Here is a 5,922-nt window from a genome sequence, read left to right as displayed (position 1 = left end):
ACCAGGATGGTCTCGATCTCTTGACCTCGTGATCCACCCGCCTCGGCCTCCCAAAGTGCTGGGATTACAGGCTTGAGCCACCGCGCCCGGCCTTTTTGTTTGTTTTTAAGACAGGATCTTGCTCTGTCGCCGAGGCTAGCGTGTGGTGTTTTCTGTTTTTTTTTTTGAGACAGAGTCTCACTCTTTCTCCCAGGCTGGAGTGCAATGATGCCATGTCGACTCACTGCAACCTTCCCCTCCCGGTTCAAGCAGTTCCCCTGCCTGTAGCTTGACTACATCATCATGCCAGGCTAATTTTTGTATTTTTGTAGAGATGGGGTTTCACCATATTGGCCAGGCTGGTCTTGAACTTCTGACCTCAGGTGATCTGCCAGCCTCGGCCTCCCAAAGTGCTTGGATTATAGGTGTGAGCCATCGTGCCTGTCCTCAAGTGGGTTTTTTGTTTGTTTTTTTTTAATTCAGTCTCCGTGGAGACTGTCAAAAATTGCCAATGCCAACTATATTTTCAAGTCGTCATGGCGGGGTATTGGGAAAAGTTTTGAATTAGCAATAATCACGCCTTGTATAAACCTCATTGGCTACAATACTGCCACTGCCCAAAGCTTCTCAAGTGGGTTTTTAAGGAAAAAAGAAGAGGTATAACAAGGTTGAATAGGAATGGTGAGAAAGTGGAAAAAAAAAAAAAATAACATAAGCTATTGTCTATACACTGTTCTTTGTATCACAAATTTCAGGAACCTGAAGGAAATGGGGGAGGCAGCCAGTCTGAAACAAAATATCTTTAAACAATTGTCCCCAGGCATGTGGAGGTGGGAGTGTGCCTGAACTCCCATACACAAATCTCAGTGGACCTGAGAAATTTTGCATACTTCGCATAACTCAGACTGCCCTGAGCTATTTTTCTTTTCTCTCAAACCTCAGTGTGACCTGAATCAATACACCCAGGACTGTTAAAACAAAGCTTACTCACCCCACTCATAAACTTTCCCATCCAGTAGGTCTGAGATGTGGCTGAATAATTTACATTTCTAACAAGCTCCTAAATGAAGCTGATGCTGTAGGTCTAGATAACGTATGTTAGCCAGTCTCAAACTCCTGACCTCGAGGGATGTGCCCACCATGGCCTCCCAAAGCGCTGGGATTACAGGCATAAGCCATGGTGCCTGGCCTCAAGCACATTTATTTTATCAAATCTTTATTGTTGCCCACTAAGTGACAATCACTATTTCAAGGATTCAATGCTGAGCAAAACAAATATATGTGTGCCCTCATGGAATTTACAGACAAATTACAGTAATAGATCAGTTATCGTTGTGATAACAATGAAGGAAAAATTCAATCTATTATCACTTTAATATAGTTTATACACTAATAAGGCCAAGGGATCTAAAATAATCTGTCGGATTAGGATGGGGAGGAAGTCAGGAAATGACATTTATTTAAGCTTTGACCTGAAAGAAGGAGTTTGCTAGGCAAAGGGAGAGGGCATAGAACATTCTAGGCAGTAGAAACAGCATGTACAAGAGAAGCCATCTCAGTAGGTAAGCAGATGAATCAGAACGGAAGCCAAGTCACTTTCTTGGCTCAGTTTATTAGGATGAGCGAAAGCTTTGGGATGAGACTCATTTGGAGTGAAATCCAGCTCTTAACTTTACTAGCTACGGTATCTTGAGTAATTGACTCTCAAAGTCTTGGTTTCCTCACTGTAAAATTGAATGAAATAGTAGAAATACAACGGACTCACTTGAAGGTATGCCTTTGGGTTACATAACTCGCATAACTGGATGTCCAGAGATTGGTTAGCTTCGAGCTGGGTGTGATGGGAGAACTGGATCCATTTCTCTAGGATTTTCTTTTTCTTTTTTCTGTGTGTGGTGTTTTGGTTTTTGTTTGTTTGTTTTTTGGTTTTTTTGAGACAAGATCTTAGTCTGTTCTCCATGCTAGAGTGCATGGTGCAATCATAGCTCACTGCAGCCTCAACCTCCCAAACTCAAGCAAGCCTCCCACCTCAAGCTCCCAATTAGCTGGGACTACAGGCATACGCCACTACACGCAGCTGATTTTTTTTTTTTTTTTTTAAATTTTCAACAAAGACAACGTCTCACTATGTTGCCCAGGCTGGTCTCCAACTCCTGAACTCAAGTAATCTGACCACCTTGGCCTCCCAAAGTGCTGGGATTACAGGCATGAGCCACTGCGCCTGGCCATTCCTCTAGGATTTTCTTGCTCTGCTCTTCTCCATTATCAGGCTGCTTGTTAAAGTGGGTGCCAGGAACAGCCAGGGTCACAAAATTCCCTGTTCAAATCCAGCAAAAGAGAGCACCTTTTGGCCAGGCACAGTGGCTCACTCCTATAACTCCAATACTTTGGGAGGCCAAGGTGGGTGAATCACTTGAGGTCAGGAGTTCGATACCAGCCTCGCCAACTGGTAAAACCCCATCTCTACTTAAAAATACAAAAATTAGGCTGGGCATGGTGGCTCATGCCTGTAATCCCAACACTTTGGGCGGCCTAAGTGGGTGGATCACTTGAGGTCAGGAGTTTGAAACCAGCCTGGCCAACATAGAGAAACCCCGTCTCTACTAAAAACACAAAAATTAGCCGAGCATGGAGCCGCTTGAACCCGGGAAGTGGAGGTTGCAGTGAGCCAAGATCACACTATTGCACTCCAGCCTAGGCAACCAGAGTGAAACCGTCTCACACAGAAAAAAAAATCAGCTGGGTGTGGTAGTGGGCGCCTGTAGTCCCAGGTACTCAGGAGGCTGAGGCAGGAGAATTGCTTGAACCTGGGAAGTGAAGGCTGCAGTGAGCCAAGATTGCACCATTGCACTCAAGCCTAGGTGACAGAGTGAGACTCCGTCTCAAAAAAGGAAAAAGGAAAAAAAAAAGAGCACCTTTTCTTACATCCTTTCTCATGTCAAGAAGCTTTCCCTGTTGATCCCAATTGGCCTAGGCCTGCCCCTCCCCGATCTAGCTATAGCAAAGGAGGATGGAATTGCTGTGATTTGCTTACAGAATCCCCTGGAGTTGCTTTCAGTTCCTTAGAATAAACTGGATCTGTGGAGTCACCACATCGTAGCTCCATTGACAGGCTGGGGTGAAGATTTAATTTAATGTACATAAAACACCTGGCGCATGAGGCATGCGATAAGTCACAGCTATTATAAATTTGACTCCAGGGATTTTGTTCAAGTCAACTAAATAACATTTTGTTATTAATATTAATCACAAGCCTGTCTTATTCCAAAAAAAGATTTAAGGCTGCTATTACTTTTAGTTGGCACTGCAGGGATGGCTCCCATCCATCTCTGCCTGCCTATTTCTGTTGCTACTGCCCTGATCTCTTGCACTTGCTTATTCATTCAACAAACCCTCAGTGAGTTAGTATTATCTTTGTGCCAGGCCCTTTACTAAAAGTGAAGTACTTTGGGAGGCCTAGGCGGGCGGATCACCTGAGGTCTGAAGTTTGAGACCAGCCTGACCAACATGGAGAAACCCCATCTCTACTAAAAATACAAAATTAGCTGGGCATGGTGGCACATGCCTGTAATCCCAGCTACTCGGGAGGCTGAGGCAGGAGAATCGCTTGAACCAGGGAGGCGGAGGTTGCCATGAGCCGATATCGCGCCATTGCACTCCAGCCTGGGCAACAAGAACAAAACTTTGTCTCCAAAAGAAAAAAAAAAGAGTCAAGCAAATTGTGTACTGCCTGGGTTAGCAAGAGCCACCCAAATAATTATAGTACATTGTGAGGTGTGTATGGACTTCCTAAGTGTATGAGGAAATGGGGAGGAAGCAACAAAGATGGTGACCTTCAGGTTGGGTCTTGGTGGATGAATAGAAGTTCACACAGCTGCTGCAGTCTTCACTCCTTTTCCCACTCCAAGCTGTCTTCCACTGTGTTGGGACTCTTTCATTGCAAGTAACGAGGTGGGGACCCTGAAGTTTGGACTCTAACAGTCAAAGGAAAAAAAAGAATGTATTGTCTTGTAAAACCCCATCCAAAGGTTTAGATGAATTTCAGATATGGTGGATTCAGGGTGTGAATATCACAGAATTCAGTTTCTCTCTCTCTGTTGGCTCTGCTTCCTTGACTGGGAGTCATTTATCCGCATGGATCCTGGCAAATCCAGGCTTTCCCTTCTTCCAGGTTGAAGCCTGGTGGAGAGGAGGGCATATGCATCTCCTACAAATGTCATAGGAAACTAAATGCTTTGGCTTTGATTGGGTCACATCCTAAACCAGTCACTGTGGCCTGGGGAATGTGATGCCGTGATTGGCTAATTTTGGGTCACATGTGCCACGAAGCTCTAGAGTAGCTCTTTCAATGGCCAACATCTCTCTCTGCGTGTCTCTCTCTCTCGATCTCTCACTCCTTTTTTTTTTTTTTTTTTGGAGACAAGGTCTTGCTCTGTTACCCAGGCTGGTGTAGTGGCTCAATCATAGCTCAAACTCCTGGGATCAAGTGATCCTCCCACCTCAGCCTCCCAAGTAGCTGTGACTACAGTTACTGTGCCCAGCTAATTTATTTATTTATTCATTTATTTTTATTTTATTTTGTTATTATTTTTTTTTTAATAATGATGGAGTTTCACCCTGATGGCCGGGCTGGTCTTGAACTCCTGACCTCAGGTGATCCACCCACCCCGGCCTCCCAAAGTGCTAGGATTACAGGCGAGAGCCACCTCACCTGGCCTATTTATTTATTTTTAAGTGTAGAGATGGGGGTCTCCCTGTGTTACCCAGGCTGGTCTCAAACTCCTGGGCTCAAGTAATCCTCCTGCCTCAGCCTCCCAAAATCCTGGGATTACAGGGGTGAGCCACCATGCCTGGCCTCCATAGCCAAGATCTCTCTGAGCCCCACCACGCTCTGTGAGGATCGCAGAAGGAAGGAAGGGTGAGAGTCTGGCACCCTCTGTAGATGATGGGAACATAGTCTGCGTAGTCTGGCATTCAAGGCCTTTGAAGGCCTTTGCAGCTCTATAGCCAGATTCTCTGCAATGAGTCTTTACTCAGCCTGTTAAATAGCTGTGTGGCCTTGAGCAAGTCATTTAAACTCTTTGTGACCTCAGTTTCCTCATTCATAAAATGGGAATAATATTAGTACCTACTTGGCTGGATAGGTACCTGTATCAGTCAGATTCTATCAGGAAACTCAAATTAGGATTCGAAATACTGACAAGGGAGCTGGGCACAGTCGTTCACACCTGTAATCCCAGCACTTTGGGAGGCCAAGGCGGGTGGATCACTTGAGATCAAGAGTTTGAGACCAGCCTGGCCAACATGGCAAAACCCCATCTCTACTAAAAATACAAAAATTATCCAGGCGTCGTGGTGCGTGCCTGTAGTCCCAGCTACTCAGGTGGCTGAGGCAGGAGAACTGCTTGAAACTGGGAGGTAGAGGTTGCAGTGAGCCAAGATTGCACCACTGCACTCCAGCCTGAATGACAGAGGAAGACTCTGTCTCAAAAAAATAAAAGAAAAAAAAATTTTTTTTTTGAGACAAGAGTCTTGCTCTGTTGCCCAGGCTGGAGTGCAGTGGTGCGATCACGGCTCACTGCAGCCTCAACATCCCAAGCTCCAGTGATCCTTCCACCTCAGCCTCCTGAGCAGCTGAAACTACAGGCATGAGCCACCACTCCCAGCTATTTTTTATTTGTTTTTTTGCAGAGACAGGTCTCACTATGTTGCCTGGGCTGGTTTCAAACTTCTGGGCTCAAGCAATCCTCCCACCTCAGCCTCTCAAAGTGCTGGGATCACAGGTATGAGCCACCACACCTGGTCAAGATTTGTAATACATTTTAGTTGTTGATTGCTATATCCATCTCACCTTTCTAACTCCCATGTGTCTGCAAGCCTAGCAAGCTAGAGTCCTTGTGGCTCCTGAAAATGGCACACTTTCTTTTTTTTTTTTTTTTTTTT

General features: G+C 45.3%; 1 non-coding gene across 1 annotated transcript; it reads right to left on the bottom strand.

Moving 5' to 3' along the window:
• Nucleotides 1-462: 462 nt before the first annotated feature.
• On the bottom strand, nucleotides 463-604 carry LOC119470759. Its single transcript, XR_005199727.1, has one exon. It is a non-coding gene; the product is annotated as a U4 spliceosomal RNA (small nuclear RNA).
• Between the last annotated feature and the right edge of the window lie 5,318 nt (nucleotides 605-5,922).

Source organism: Cebus imitator, unplaced genomic scaffold, assembly GCF_001604975.1.
Source record: "Cebus imitator isolate Cc_AM_T3 unplaced genomic scaffold, Cebus_imitator-1.0 Scaffold39, whole genome shotgun sequence".
Lineage (NCBI taxonomy): Eukaryota > Metazoa > Chordata > Mammalia > Primates > Cebidae > Cebus > Cebus imitator.
Note: the sequence above shows the minus strand (reverse complement) of the source record. Positions and strands in the feature narration are given on the sequence as shown.